Raw genomic sequence first — 16049 nt, 5'->3', positions numbered from 1 at the left:
TAAGGGTATTTGTTATTCATTATCTAAAAAAAGGGGTATTTGTTATTCTCTGCCATGCATAATCTAAAAAGGGTTGGGCTAGCTGAGAAGCCTAGCTAGCATATGCATATATCCGGGTTTGTAGGGTCACACATACCTGCATCGATCTCCAGCTAAATCGTAGTGGGTGTTTGATGCGTGTAGGTCTTGGCTTGATCACTCAACTCAAGCAAGCTCATTGCATTGGCGTGACGACGGAAAACGTGCATGCATGTAGTAAGCCGCATTGGGTATGAACGGTGGGCCCCAAGGCGCCGGGGCCTATTGGGCCTATTTTCTTTTCTTTTTTTTGTTTGAATGAGAAACACTGGAAATTGGATCAACTCCATGCCTGCAAGGCGGCGACTCAGACACCGTGTGTGGGGATATGAGTCGCACTGACGACAGCACCAGACCACCAGTAGTAATTTCTCTAACTTTTTTTTTTGAAAAATAAAATCCTCCAACTCTAATAGAGTATTAATTTTAGTAGGCCACTCAAATAGCTTGAGCACTTGTTTCCGATTCTAGAAGTACTCCACCCCATGGTCAGCTTCCCTACTTTTTATTGTTAGGCCTTCCTAAACAAAAACTTTTTACCATATCTCATAGAATATTTGGACACATGGAGCATTAAATATAGATAAAAAAGAATAGTTTGCATGTATTTTGCGAGAGAAATCTTTGAACCTAGTTAGTCCATAATTAGACAGTAATTGCTATAGTTATACATGTGCTACAGTACCCAAAAACTTTTCAGGGTGCGAACTAAACATGCCCTTAGTATTCTGTTGTATTTATGCAATTAGCCTATTTCTCAGTAGAGAGTTTTGTATCATTGTTTTCTAACACTGTTATAGCATGTAAAATAAAATAAAATAAAATAAAATAAAATAAAATAAAATATGGATAAAACACCCACTCCGAATGTATAATTAACTTCATTCTATTATTTAATAGACATTTACTTTTGTGAAACTCACTTCTTTTTCTCTTCTATAAAAATATTATCATGTTATCAAAAATACCTATTTTGACATACAATTAAACGTAAATGAAACTCTCATTAAACTTTCGCTGAGATAGACCTGGTGAAATTTTTGGTTTCTAGCTTTCCAATCTAGGGACGCCCATAATGAGAAAACCAGATATACGGATCTAAAAATTGTGAAAGTTAGGTGTATTTTGAAAGTATAGTAAGTACTACTTGCATTGGCTGTGTTTATGTCCCGTTTTGTGACTGTAGCAAAAGGTTACTTATATCTTCAATCTTCTCAAACTAAACTAGGACAAGTGCAAGTGCCACCACTATTTTTGACTTGATCAGTTTTGGTTACTCCGTGGAGTGTAGCGGCAAGGAGCCGGAACCATTCCTAGTCATATCCAATGGCGAAGCTAGAGCAAATTAGAGGGGATGCATTTAGCTTGTGGTTGTATAGACATCTTTTATAGAAGGTGCATATATAGTGAAATTTTAGACCTAATCACTGTTTTTATAATTTTAGAGATACATTTGCACCCCCTAATGTGTATGTAGCTTCACCACTGGCCATACCAAATATGATTTAGAGTTTGCTCTCTGCTATCTCTATTAAAAAATGTGTGGATTACGCTGGATTCTTCCTTTTTCTTCGCTACTACTGGAGCTTTAGCACGAATATCCTACAGATATTGTTTGTGTCAGGATTATTACTGACAAATTATGTTTGACGAAGAACAGCTATCGAAGATGCATGAATAAAGAATATTACTGACAAACTATATTTGACAAAGAACAACTACCAAAGATGCATGAATTAAGAAACAAGTGCAACATATGAATCCACAAATAAATTAAATCTTCTGATTTATCTTCATCAGAATCACTGTCACAGCTATCAGATTCTTGGGTCTTCTTTTGCACAGAGGCAACAGGCTTCTTTGGGTTAGCAGCAGGTTTCTGAAAAGCAAGAAAGCAAGACAAATGTCAGTGAAACCAGGAAAAATGAAATCAAGGTAAGCTGAAGATTACCTTTTTTTTAATCATGTAAGCTGGAGATTACTGATTACAGTAACCGAGCACAGAAATTACAGTGGTGCCGGATTGTACATTAGTACATGGGTTGTATCTATACATGTGTTCCTCTATTATTTTTACATATGAAACTTATAACTGCCTAATTTCACAAATAAAGAGAAAATATTATAAACATTTAAATGCATCCTGTGCACATTAGTTAGCAAATAGTAAATCTTTGTTGTCATCGTTTAGATAGGTGTCCAAAGCAGGAGCAAATCCAGCCCTTGCTATCAGGATGAATGCACCCAAACGGAATTCTGTAATTTTTTAGCTAACAAATTGTTCTTGTTGATGTTAAGTTTGACCTCAGTAATTTATTAGAGCTGATCCTGGTGTCATTGTGGGCTGCCTCATAGGACATCTCATAGTTAGAAGGGTACTATTTCATTCATCTAGTGCAGTGTGGGAGCTCAAGATGCACGAATAAGAACATTAATAGGATGTGAACCATCATTTTAACACATAGCAGATGAAAAAAGAGACTGCAAATGTCATCAATGGAAAGAAAAATCCAAGAATAAGAATCCAAATAGCATTCAAGATTTATCTCTCAAGATAGAATAGGAAACAAATACTTACTTCATCCTCATCTGAGCTACTGTCGGAGCTGCTGCTATCGGACTTAACCTGTTTCGAACCATTACTAACTGCTGTGACAGGCTTCTTTGAAAGGACAGTGGGCTTTTTTGCAGGTTCCTCATCAGAACTGCTATCATCACTGCCACTGCTGTCATCACTGCTGCGACTACTGGCAGGTGGCTTATTTACCGGCAACTGGTTTTTTGGAAGGTTCTTAATTTAAGGAAAAAAATAAGTATGTATGATCTTAGTAAAAAGAAAGCCCCAAAAGCAAGTGGATAATGCTTGCATCATCTGAGGAGCTCTCAGAGCTACTGTCATCACTGGACTCCTGTTTAGCAGGTTGTGTACCTTTCTTTGGTTGAATAACCTTCTTGGGCTGGACCTTAGCCTGCAAACATGTCTTTTTTCTAGTAAGAAGTTTCTAACAGAAATCAAATGAAAAGCCAAAGTTTCATTCATACACTAGCTTCCTCTTAAGCACAAGAGGAACTGCAAACTGATGTCATTAAACAAGTAAATTTTTTCTTTGTTAATATATATCAAGGAGAAAAGCAAAAGGTGCAAAACCATGTTGCTTTTCAAACACTGTTGTAATTGACAACCAAGGTATTAACAGCATGTGAAACAATAATACAAACATCTAACAAATAATTGATGTTAAATCTCAGTTCTAGGTATTTAGATGATCATATCCAGATACCAAAGAATGATAAGGAATTTTTTTGTTGCCTTTTCCTTGATGACATACATTTTTATGCAATTGGTTACTTTAAACATATTATAAACTTTTCTCACATATTCAATAAAGGAATTGCAACACCAAATAGATAGCACACAGCTAGCTCTCAAGCCTAAGAGTATCAGAGAAACTAAATAAAATCAATCAATAGCACACAGAATATGTAACAATGAAAACACTACCGTACAATCAATTATGAGTTTTTGACATAGTCAAGGTACTAAATAGCGTTTGTAGCAGCCGCAATAGCGGCCCCTTACCACTACCGCTACAACATGGTGGGTTGGAACTTAGCGCCCGCAATTTGACACAGCAAGCCGCTATAGCGGCCATTATTTGACGTAGCAATCCGCTATAGCAGCCCAAGTCTAGAACATAACTAGTTCATTCTTAATTTAAGATATATTTGATCGAGAATCAACTCTCCAAATACAATTAAATATCTATATTATTTAAGTTATATGTTTATTAGTCTATTATTAATTTGTACTTAGTTAATTTGCTAATGTTTAAAAAAGTCATTATTTAAGATATACATATATCTAAATTATATGAGATTATTAGATAATATTATTGGAACTTAAGTCCGCTATACGTAATCCACGATGTAGACATCAATCTGCTACAGACCTGGTTACCGTTATTTGTTACCTTGGACATAGTAAAGCAAAGCAGTCAGTTCAAGCATATAGCTTATGATTATAAGTTTATAACTAAGGGTCAAACATGAGCCAAAAGAGAAGAACGTGATAGCACCTCCACTTCAGAATCTGAAGAATCCTCCTCAGAGCTGCTGCTCTCTACTTTCTTTGGAGGGGGCTGCTTCTTAACCGGCACGACCTTTTCAGGTAGCTTTTGTTTCTTGGCACTCACAACCTTCTCAATTTCATCTTCTGCATTTCTCTTCCCTGCATATTAAGATTAAAAAACTCTTGTGACACTGATAAGCACGGTACATCCAAAGCAACAAGACAGAAACATAACCAGCAATTATTCCAATTTGCAATAGAGCTATCAAAAGCTTTACCGTTCTTTACAGATTTACCCTCTGGAACCAAGAGAGCAGCAGGTGCAACCTCAACACTGAACTTCTTGTGTTACTTACCCATAATAATGCCTCAGCTAAACTCTACAGAAAAAAAAATGGGGCCACTAATTTAAGAACAATCTATAACAACACTAATAGAGCACATGCACAACAACAAAAACATATATATGAATATAGCCATTCTATCACAGGCAGAAGACACATCTTAACATAAAGGAAAAGCTTTAAGTCCCACTACATCGTAAATATTGGTCAATCCAGGTGTAACATATTAATTTTTTTAGTCCAACAACATCTCGATTCCACTAAACTTTTGCGGACACTTAGCCTGAACCAAAGTTCCTGAACAAAGATGAAGATGGTTAACTTTCATATTAATCTGGTCACAAGTCCACAACAGGTGCTCATAACCAGCAAACAACTATCAAAGCAGAAACTTGCTTCAGCTAGTTCACTAAGTATTGACACTACAAGTAAAAAAACCTCTAAATCTATGCTGCAGTGGGGGAGAGAATCAAAGAAAAGCAGGCTGCACTCACTACCCGAGCTGGTGCTTGGAGCTTGGTGAAGAACGGAAGGAGGAGCGCCAGCCTATCATGCTGCCATGACCATTGACTGTCCATAATACAGAGAGTGGATGTCATCACAGCATGAACCTAAAAATATTCAAGGAAACAAAACTACAATGGTCTAATTCACATCAGATTGGTTCCATGCATAAACTGTCATTTGGTATAAAAGCAAACATGTATCCCTCCTTCCACTAGAAGATAAAAAGAATTCAATATCAAACTCAGTCACCACAGCTTACAGAAGACAGAACTCTATTACCAACATAGTTAAATGCAAATTCCCCTAAAAATAAACATAGTTGAATGCACGAATTGTCGCTCTGGTTCACTTACAGTAAGCCTTTTTTTTGTACCTCGATTCAAAGATAAACATTGCAGCAAGAGATCCAGAACCCATTGTGGCAAAAGGAAGAGTATCAGTGGATCCATGTGAATAAACCTGCAGATTCCAAAGTTAATGTAAGTACGCCAATATTTCGCTTACGACAAGTAACAAACAGCTACACTCAGTTACTAACAGTGTGAAGATGTGGTCCAGTACACTCCACTGCACCAAGAACAAGGGCAGCACTGACACGCCCTTGATACCTAACATAATGGCATAAGCAGGTCAGATATTGACACAATGACAAGAAAATTGTACATGTAGCTGTGAGAGGAGCTCACCTGAAGAGTGTGATTTCAGCAGTGTAAGAGCAGCTACAACTCTTAATTCACGGCCTGTTGCATAACGGTGCAGCTGTAGCGCATAACGGTGCAGCTGTGCTGGGAGCTAACCATGTCTGAAGTAAAGAGGCAAATGTCAATAAGGAATTCAATGGAAGGACTGAGAGTTTGAAAGGGCAGCAAGAATTCACTGTTGTCATCATCTACCTGTAACCGTGTCAGCAGCAGTTCCTGCTCCCACAGCAATATTTGTTTGGCGCCATAAAGTGAATCTTCTCGCAGTTCTTATCAGCAGCTATAGGCCCCTCAGTTGCCCTTGTGCCTGACTGCCTGCCCCAAGAACAATAGTCAAATGTTAACCTCAATGAATTCAAACACAACACAAAGTAGTTAAAGTTAAAATTATGGTCATCAGATTTATTCAATCACAACTTGATGCAAATCAAGATGGAATTATGATTTGACAGAGAATCAATTCAAGAGAATTTCTGCATTAGGATGAAAATAAACCATATACCTTTTCCCCCAGGTTTATGGAAGCCAACACGTGGTTGTCCTAGTCTTCCTGAATCCCGGGAGGTTGAGCCCATTCGACCCGAGCACATTGCTCCGGCGGCACAGGTCGAAGCTGAACCCACCCGCGGCCGGGAGATCTATGAACCCCGTCATCCTTGATCCTGCACTGCAAGTCACGGCAAAACGCCATTGGAGGAAGGGTTGGGTGAGGTCCACCTGCTTGGATTAGTGATTGGAGTGCTCGATTGCACCAGGCCGCATGGAAGAGGCGGCGACTGGGCGACCATGCCCGCCAGGCCGCAGCCGTAGGGGAGGAGGAAGCGGGCAGCGGCAGGCGGCGGCGGCGGGCGGCAGCAGAGGTAGGAAACGGAGTCGTGGGGCCTACCGGCCAGTCCTCTCTGTATACGAGGCTGACATACGGGCCCATTGGTCAACCGACCTGCCCCGTCACCGTCAGCCTGAAATTTAAGCCAGGCGCCGCCCGCTCTTTCCTTGCCTTGCCATCTCTTCGCTCGCTCTTCTACTCGCAAGTCGCAACGCCCTCAAGAAACCAAGAAACGCCGCCGACGAGCCCACGCCGCTCCAACGCCGCGCCACGTCGGCGATACGGACCTTCAGGCCGTGAACCTGCGGAGCCGCGACGACGACGAGATGGTCGTGCTAGAGCTGTGCGACGAGGACAGGCACGGCGACCGGGACAGCGTCGGCGACGTCCTCGGCATGGGGCAGCCCACGACACCGCGCCACGCCGGCGATACGGACCTCCAGGACGTGAACCTGCGGAGCGGCGATGAGGGCGAGATGGTCGTGCTGGATCTTTGCGACGAGGACGGGCACGGCGGCCGGGACAGCGTCGGCAACGACCTCGGCACGGGCCAGCCCACGACACCGCGCCACGCCGGCGATACGGACCTTCAGGCCGTGAATCTGCGGAGCCGCGACGAGGACGGGCGGCACGGCGACTGGGACAGCGTCGGCGACGACCTCGGCACGGGCCAGCACCAGAAGCACCCCGATGGCTTCCGACACACCTGGCTCGGTCTCCACGGCGCCGATTTCGTGCCAAGAAACCTCGTCGGCACCGCCCTCTTCCACCACCAGCACTGGGACGTGGGTGTGTGGCTGTTCCCGGAGCCCGGGAGCGTGCGCATGCCGTTGGACGTCGGAAGTTGGGTTGCGCGTGCGGCCGTTCGTCGACTCGGAGACGCCGGCGGCGGCGAGGATCTCGGGAGGCAACTCCTCCACCACCACCAGCAGTACGGCTACGCGGACGACGAGGTGTGCCCTGTGTACCGGCCGCTGCGCCTGCGCGGCGGCGCCGCTGAAGTTGATGTGCCTCCTACCCACAGTTGGGTAGAGGTGATGGGACTACCGATGGTCCAAACCATTCCCGGTGAGTTGTTAATACGATCGAGGAGCTCCGACTCCGACTCCGACTCCGATGGATACGTGATTGAATTGCAGAGACCTGCGCTCTGGTGGCAGCAACGGTGTGCGTAGAGGCGCAGCACCGCCGGAAGTTCGAGGCCAATCATGGGCCAGGAACCTTCGCCTGCAGAGCCGCTGCACCCCGGAAGCTCCGGCAGGCGTGCTTCCGCGAGAAGGTGTGGAACCCCTCCACTCGCGAGCACGAGCGCACCTGGGACCCAGAGAAGGGCGGGCACATGGAACGAATCTTGAAGATGATGAAGCGGCTCGGCGGTGTTCGTACCACCAACGGTCCCCCGCCGGCGCCGTTCCTCCTCCCGCTCAAGGACTGGGAGCGATACAGCTACGAGGGCGGCGGGCTCACCGCCGAGACGGCGGCGCGGCTCCTCTACGAGCGTGGGCCGTGCATCGGGACGTTGTTCGCGACCCAGCAGTTTTGCAACACCTTCGTCATTCCGGGCAGCAACAGGCCCCTCGCCGTCTTCCGTGGCTGCCGCCGTGAGGACCGGAAGGAGGTGAAGGAGAATGATCCGAATGCGTCAATGCATGCCGTGGTATGTTACGCATATTGCCATAGCAACACAGGCCGGCTCTGCATCTTCATCCTTGACAACCAAAGAGCTTCAGGCCCCGTCAGATGTGTGGATTTTGATGAGTTCGATGAGTTCTACGTGCTGTTCGTAAAGGCCCTATCTCCTCATCATCTGCTGGACTTTGATAGATTTCCTCCACTGGAATATCCACCCAGTGGTTATTAGTTGTAGTAAATCTTCAGCTGCGAAAAAAGAAACTGATTTCCTTTATCTTAAGTAATGCTTTGAAGCTATGTATGCGCTATTTTGTCTAAAGCCTATGTCAGTTCTGGTAAAGATTTCATGTATACTAGTATTATGTTACAGGTGCATTATTGGGAATGGTTTTTCTGTACTCTGATATAGAAGATCTGGATTTAGGGGCTATGCACAACATAGTCAATAGAATGCAACTTGTGGATTGAACATAGCTGAGAACAACAGAAAGATATTTAGGGTGCATTTGGTAGATATCTTGATTCTCATAAGAAACATTTCGGACGATTGAATCAAAATCACTTCTTTATATTATTTGGGGAAAAAGTCTACATCACCCACTGAACTATGGGGTGGTGTCTACTTTACCCCCCGAACTATGAAACAGTCTAATTTACCCCATGAACTATCCAAAACCGTTCAAATCACCCCCCAGAGTGGTTTTTGATGGCGGTTTTACTACAGTAACAATGGTTTTCCTACGGCAACCGTGGTTTTGACTTTATCTTTTTCCCTATTTGTTTTAATATAATCTTTGAAAAATCATAGTAAATCATAGAAAAATCATAAAATAGAAAAAATAATTTTGTTGGACTGCACATGAGTAGATCTACGCAATGAATATATAATATGGTATACTTTAGTACAAATTTTTTCTATAGCTTTAAATTAGTTAGAAAAATCAAATTTTCTCTGTAATTAATTGGAATAATTCATAGCTGCAGCTTCTGTGATCCAATTGTGGTGAAATTTTTGTGGTAGACTAATTATTCTATGCTTGAACTATAGTAAATATTTCATACTCATCAGATCATGTATAACTTAGTTATACATTTATTTATATTTAACAAGCATAAACCTGAATAAACTTAGTTATACATGATCCGATGAGTATGAAATATTTACTATAGTTCAAGCATAGAATAATTAGTCCACCATAAAAATTTCACCACAATTGGACCATAGAAGCTACAGCTATGAATTATTCCAATTAATTACAGATAAAATTTGATTTTTTCTAACTAATTTAAAGCTACAGAAAAAAATCTGTATTAAAGTATACCATATTATATATTCATTGCGTAGATCTACTCATGCGGAGTCCAACAAAATTTGATTTTCTATTTTATGATTTTTCTGTGATTTACTATGATTTTTCAAAGATTATATGAAAACAAATAGGAAAAAAGAAAAAGTCAAAACTACGGTACTGTAGCAAAACCGCCATAAAAAACCGCCTGGGGAGTGATTTGAGCGGTTTTGGATAGTTCATGGGGTAAATTAGACTGTTTCGTAGTTCAGGGGTAAAGTAGACACCACCCCATAGTTCAGGGGGTGATGTAGACTTTTTCCTATTATTTGGCTAGTAAGTTGGATTCTAAAAAAATGGGAAAAAAAAACTTTTTCATAAAACTTATATAAATTAAAATATGCTAAAAAATGATCAAAAATTTTCATGTGCAAAGAACAACTTAAATATAACATATTTTAACTTGTTGCGCTTTAAAAAGAACTAACTAAAAAAGTATGGTCACTATTGCAAAAGAGAGGCAAGAGACAAATGGGAGAAACCATCCTCCAGCCGTTCCGACTCCAACGACGTTCCAGCTTTGAATCACTTGGTGAAAGTTTCATTTGGCACTAATTCTTGCAATTCTCTTTTGAGAAACGGGTTGGTTCCGGCCATCTAAATGATCCCTTAGTTGTACAATGCTAAAATTCATACCCCAAATATGGTGGAAATAGTACCTAATGCTTCTTGCCAATTATTGCCACCGATTCTACCATGACCAAGAATCTAATTGTGCAGAATGCAGCAAGCAAGAACCAGTTTGACTTGTGTCTTATAAGGATGGTAGGGCTTGTTGTCTAGAATGCGAAAACGATTCTTCAAAACCTTAGATTGAAATGCCTCAAATTGAACAACTCCCTTTCATTTGCTGGATAGTTTCTTCCACTATATTCATTCAAGTGATACCTAGTTCCTCGGTAGGGAGCTGAATCAATGGTCTGATTTGAGTCCCGCTCGACATAGGTTTTGCACTAGGATCTCCCACACCCATTTTCTTTGCAGCCTCAAGTTCGGATATTCCACAATGGTCTTGGGTCTGATAATCTTAAGTATATGTCAGTGGTGAGGGACTTATATTAAATCTTGGCACAGTACATCCCTAAATTACACATTAAAAAATCTGAAATAAAATATATATAATATTCTTTCTAGATTTTTCTCTCGTCTTCTTCCCCAATGGCTTTCCTTGAGCGCCGAAGCCAAAGTGCAGTGCTGATGTCGAATCAAATGACCAACCCTAACATTGGACATGCCGCAAGATTCAACATTTTGGAACTAGTCCAAAACACATCTAAATCACGTATGACATAGAATGCAAATTCATCACCTTGATTTCCTCTCTACGATCATCGATGATGAGATCGATGACCTGGAGTCGTTGTCCTCATCGAGGCTCCCGGAAGCACCCCTCCCCTTGTAGATAAAGACCAAAATTGACACCTACAATAGTGATCTCGTCGTGACAATCATCAAAGTCATAGCAAGACACATGATCCCGACTGAAAATCATCTAATTTTGCCAAAAAAATTATTTAGACTCAATCCTAAGACACTAGAAAACTACAAAAAAGGATAGGTCCCACATTCTTGTCTCGAGCAGATGCACCAAAGGGGAAGGAGAGTAGCCCTAGGCGGAGGCGACGACGGCGATAAAGAGAAAGCCTTACTTGTTGGTGGTGGTGGTGGCACTTTCATGATGGCCTGTACTATCCATACATCGCCAACCAGTATCTTTGCCTCCATATAATAGAAAAATATTAAAATAGCAATATGATGTGGCAGGTTTTGAAAAATAGATGACAATAAAAGAAAAAATGGTGGATAATGCTTGCTTTTTTAAAAATATGCATTTTTTGAAGTCTCTAAGAGCATCTCCAACGATTTTGCAATTTTTGTTTTGCAAAACAAGGAGTTTGCCAAGTCTTAAATTAATATGCCAAGTCACAAAATTGAGTGTCTCCAATAGTTTTGGCAAAATTGAGTTGGCAAAATCAAGACCCGATCGTTATTTTTTCACGCGCTTTTTCTCTTCGCGCCGTCCACTCCATCGCGCGGGAAGTCTCGCATGTTCTCCCGCGCTTGTGTTGCACCGCCGCCTCCTTCAGTTCGCGCTGGTGCGTTAGCTTCAAGGAAAAAAGTGAGAGACGAAGTACTGCAGGCCGCTAGGGCATCGTGGTTGAATAAAGGTATTGATGAACATGAAAAAAACCTAAATATACTTGAAACGTGCTAGGAAAACAGATCACGGCACCACAAAAACAATACTGAATTTGACACATCAAGAACCCCAGACGATTTAGTACTAGATCAAATGAAACCTACCATTCCTACCACATTTAGGGAACTACCATGACTGATACGAACCAGGGGAGGATAGAGAGACATACCCGTCTTCTTCATGCGCGATCTGACTGGAGGCTGACGTATGATGGACGTTGGGTGGCCTTGAACTCGCGTTGAATGTCGGCGTGGGAGGGATGGAGGGCGGCCTTGAACTCATGGCCTCAGGCGGCGCGATTCTCCGACTACGACAGCGGACGACGACACGTGTGGAGGTGTTTCTGTCGCGAGGCGAACGGCGGCACATGCTGACTTTGTGTCGCGATCGGGACGGCGGTGCGTGTGGAGGGGTTTCTTCACGAGGCGGACGACGACGTGTGGTGAGACTTTGTGTCGCGAAGAGGAGTCGGAGGCCGATCGGGACTTTGTGTCGCGATATGTCACGATGGAAGTTTCCACTATATGGCGCGAAGAAGAGTCGGGGACGCGCGGGAGGAGAGACCGATCGGCCTTTGCCAAGTCGTCCTGGGTTTGGCAAAAATGCCAAGTTTCCTCCCTCGTTTGCCAACTTTGCCAAAATGCAAAACTCAAATGCAAAACCATTGGATACCTCAATTTGAGCTCTTTGGCAAATTAGTCAAATGCAAACCTCAATTACAAAACCGTTGGAGATGCTCAGAGTGTGTTTGGTTGGAGGGTTGTAGTGGGCTAGGTTGGGTCGGACCCATTTCTAGGGTTATTTGGTTTGGAGAAGAAGTGGATGGGTTCGCTCCTTGAGGTAATATCCTCTATAGATCTGGGTCCGCTCCATTTCTCAGAAATGGAGAAATAGTTTCCAACCCACATCAAACCCACATCGAGCGCTGACCCAGGGACTCTTTGAAAGGTCCTTGTTTAGTTTTGGTAATTGAATGCCAACTTAGGTGGAGTAGTTGTGTTTAATGTGAGATGCATAGGTGATTAGTCTATAGGTACATATGTGTGAGCAATATATGCCATGAAGGTGATATGTTGCAAGGCTCACACATGTGATGATGGAGAAGCTCATTGCATATCATACATAACATGGAGTTATGTGGCCAAGGTGGAGAAGATCAAGATGAGGATTGGCTCGACAGACCGATTGCAAGTGTGAAGGGTAAGTTGAAGGCTTTGAAGTGAGAGACCGTGTGTGATGGTGAAGCTTGAACAAGACTTCACCAGTGAACCGAGGCAACAATGAAGAACAAATGAGGTCGAGATAGATGAACTAATATAGTCATGTGATGATATAAAGTGGATCATATCATTTGTGATTGGTTAGTGCATGTGTTGCATCAACAAAAGAGGAGATAGAATAGAATGCACAAGGCAAAGGTATAATAACTTATAGGGTATTTCATTTCACTAGTCATAGGTGTGTAGAGAAGTTTATGACCATGTTTAGGATAGATAGCCTTACTATTAACAGGGGCAAACTTGTTTGCATGTCGGTCATCTAGTGCCACTCGAGTGATCTAACTTTGCATTGTTGCTAGGATCGAGTGTTGTGGCAAGTTGAGAGGCTAATTCCTCTGAGAAAATATTTGTGAAAAGCTAACACATGTGCACAAGGTGTGTTTACACTTAGTGGTGATGGCATATTTACAAATGAGAAGTCATTGGAGTTGAAGTGGATCAACTTGGCAAAGAAATAGAGGCGAAAGGGGATCACTAGAAGTGATCGGACGCAGGTCTCGGGGTGCACCTGCGTGTTCGGTCATTTTTTGCATGTGACCTAACTCAGAGTTCAGTGGTGACCTGACGTGGGCAAGACATTGTGCAACGTTCGGTCTTGGCGACGTGGTAGCACGCGCACTAGCAGCTCATGCAAAGAAGGACCAGACGCAGGGGTGTGTCCGATCGTGGTTGACCTACCGTCTTCAGTCGTTCCCAAAGCCTCTCGATGTAGTTTTGGGGCATGATCGGACTCGGCTGCAGCGTGTCCAGTGGTGTGGCTTGTTTCTAACCTACGCATTCGATCTTGGTGGAGAAGTGCGTCTAGTTTGTGGCGGTACTATGTTTGCGCGAGTTAGCCATTGGTGACAATGGTTGAATTCAAATGGCTAGTACACGTGGTCGCTTAGAAGTGACCAAACGTAGGGCCTGGCATGTTCGGTTATAACGACCTACACATCCAATCTTGCCGAGTGAAGGGGCAATGGTTATTTTAGTCATGGGACCTATAAATAGAAGTGCTCCTTAGCCATGGCTGAGGTTGAGCACCTTGGGGGACTTTGCGCCCATGCTTGAAAGTGCTTGGAAGCCCTCTAACTCTCACTTGTGCTTGCTAGATTGTGAATCAATAGTGAATGAGTGATTCTAGTGCATTGTATTGAGAGATTGCATCGAGTGACACTAGGTGATTGAGTTACAAGTTGGCGGTGCTTGTTACTCTTGGAGGTTGTCACCTCCTAGACGGCTTGGTGGCGAGTTCTCGGCACGCAAGAAGATTGTATGGTGCTCTAGAGAAGGATTTGTGAGGGGTACCATGCTCACCCCGCGGGAGCCGCGAAGAGCAACACTAGTAGAGCATGCCATTGAGCTACTTTCACTTGGTTTATGGCCGAGGTTCTTGCAGTGTTCAACGTGTGGACGAGGTTTGTACAACACCTCTTAGCCGTCGAACCACCAAGTGAGCGGTCGACACAACAAGGACTAGCGTATTGGTAAATACGTGAACCTCAGGAGAAAAAATACTGTGTCAACATTGTTCTTCCCGTTGATTTATATTTCTATTACATAAGTTTGTATTTACTTTCATATGCTTGTGCTTGTGAGGTGCACAAAGTTGTGTGTGTCGGAGAACACGTCCTCGAGGTACCCGTACCCCACCAAACGTCGTTGAGGTACCCGTACCCCACCAGGCGGCGCCCTCGGCTATCTCGTGCAGTGGTGTATGACCTGAGACCGAATCGGGGTGCTCCGAGGTCTGATGCCGTCGGGGAGGAGGAGGGCGGCTGCTTAAGGTGTGCGGGCGCTCATGGCCACGTCGCTCATGCGCTCGCCGCCACGGGCGCTCATCGCCGCTCCGCTTCGCTCTCTGGCTGTCGCAGCTGAGCGCTCCTCCATCACGGGTGTCACTTATTCTAATGGAGGAGGCGTGAACTTAACGTCTATATACGTTACCGTAGGAATACGTGGCTCACAATGGACCCATGTACACAAAAGACGTAGAAAATGGCATAACAAGCATGAGTTAATTTATAATGACAGTTCTCCAAATAGGACCTTGTTTAGTTCGTGAAATGAAAAGTTTTCGGCCACTGTAGCACTTTCGTTTGTTTGTGCCAAATATTATCCAATCATGGACTAACTAGGGTCAAAAGATTTGTCTCGTGATTTACAGGCAAACTGTGTAATTAGTTTTTATTTTCGTCTATATTTAATACTTCATGCATGTGCCGCAAGATTCGATATGATGAATAAACTTGAAAACTTTTTGGTTTTTGGGTGAACTAAACAAGACCTAGGTGAATTATAATAGCGTATCTTCAAACTTATAGAATTGTAATGGTATAAATAAAAAATCCAATAAAAAACCGGGATAGACGTAGATCCCCTATCAACCAAACAAGAAAGATGGGTTCAACCTGACAAAAAAAACTAGGTCAAATCAAACTCGTCCACGTGGTCATAAACCAAACAATATTAAGGCCGTGTTTAGTACGTGAAGCGAAAAATTTCACGACACTGTAGCATTTTTATTTGTTTGTGATAATTATTATCCAACCATAGACTAATTAGGTTCAAAAGATTTGTCTCGTAAATTTCGACCAAACTATGCAATTAGTTTTTATTTTTTATCTATATTTAATACTTCATACGTGTGTCTAAAGATTCGATGTGAGGGAAATCTTGAAAAATTTTGGGTTTTAGGGTGGAACTATACAAGGCCTAAAATTTCGGGTTCCCAAATTTTGGGGTGTTTAGTTCCCATTTTTTTCAAAAAATTTTGGGTTTTGGTCCATCATTTTGCAAAATAGAACTAAACACATGAAAAATTTTTGGCAAAAAGTAGTTATTCTCCATTTTGGATTTTGGCCTCAAGAGGCCAAAAAAAATCCAAAATGAGCCTCAAGAGGTTTTATAAGGACAATAAATTCTGTATTTTAGATGGAACTGAACATGACTTTAAAATTTTTGTCATTTTACGGGCTCACAACAACTTCATGAACTGTTGTGAGCTGTTTTTTTGCCAAACACTTATTTCCAAAATAGTTTCATGGGTGAAGCTGTTTTTTTCCTCCTCTCACAAAGACA

At 42.7% G+C, this 16049-nt stretch overlaps 1 long non-coding RNA gene across 3 annotated transcripts; it reads right to left on the bottom strand.

The window, feature by feature from the left end:
- On the bottom strand, nucleotides 1413-6535 carry LOC8067896. 3 transcript variants are annotated; one of them, XR_002448408.1, is made up of 10 exons: nucleotides 6202-6535; nucleotides 5892-6014; nucleotides 5685-5800; nucleotides 5537-5606; nucleotides 5372-5457; nucleotides 4986-5061; nucleotides 4426-4527; nucleotides 4155-4306; nucleotides 2657-3047; nucleotides 1413-1957 (listed from the first exon to the last, which is right to left on the bottom strand). It is a non-coding gene; the product is annotated as an uncharacterized LOC8067896 (long non-coding RNA). The 3 variants fall into 3 exon arrangements; XR_002448407.1 differs by having other exon boundaries at nucleotides 2657-4306; XR_002448409.1 differs by having other exon boundaries at nucleotides 2657-4306; nucleotides 4989-5061.

This window comes from Sorghum bicolor, chromosome 10 (genome assembly GCF_000003195.3).
Source record: "Sorghum bicolor cultivar BTx623 chromosome 10, Sorghum_bicolor_NCBIv3, whole genome shotgun sequence".
NCBI lineage: Eukaryota > Viridiplantae > Streptophyta > Magnoliopsida > Poales > Poaceae > Sorghum > Sorghum bicolor.
The sequence above is the reverse complement of the archived record's forward strand: the minus strand, read 5'-3'. Positions and strand labels throughout refer to the sequence as shown.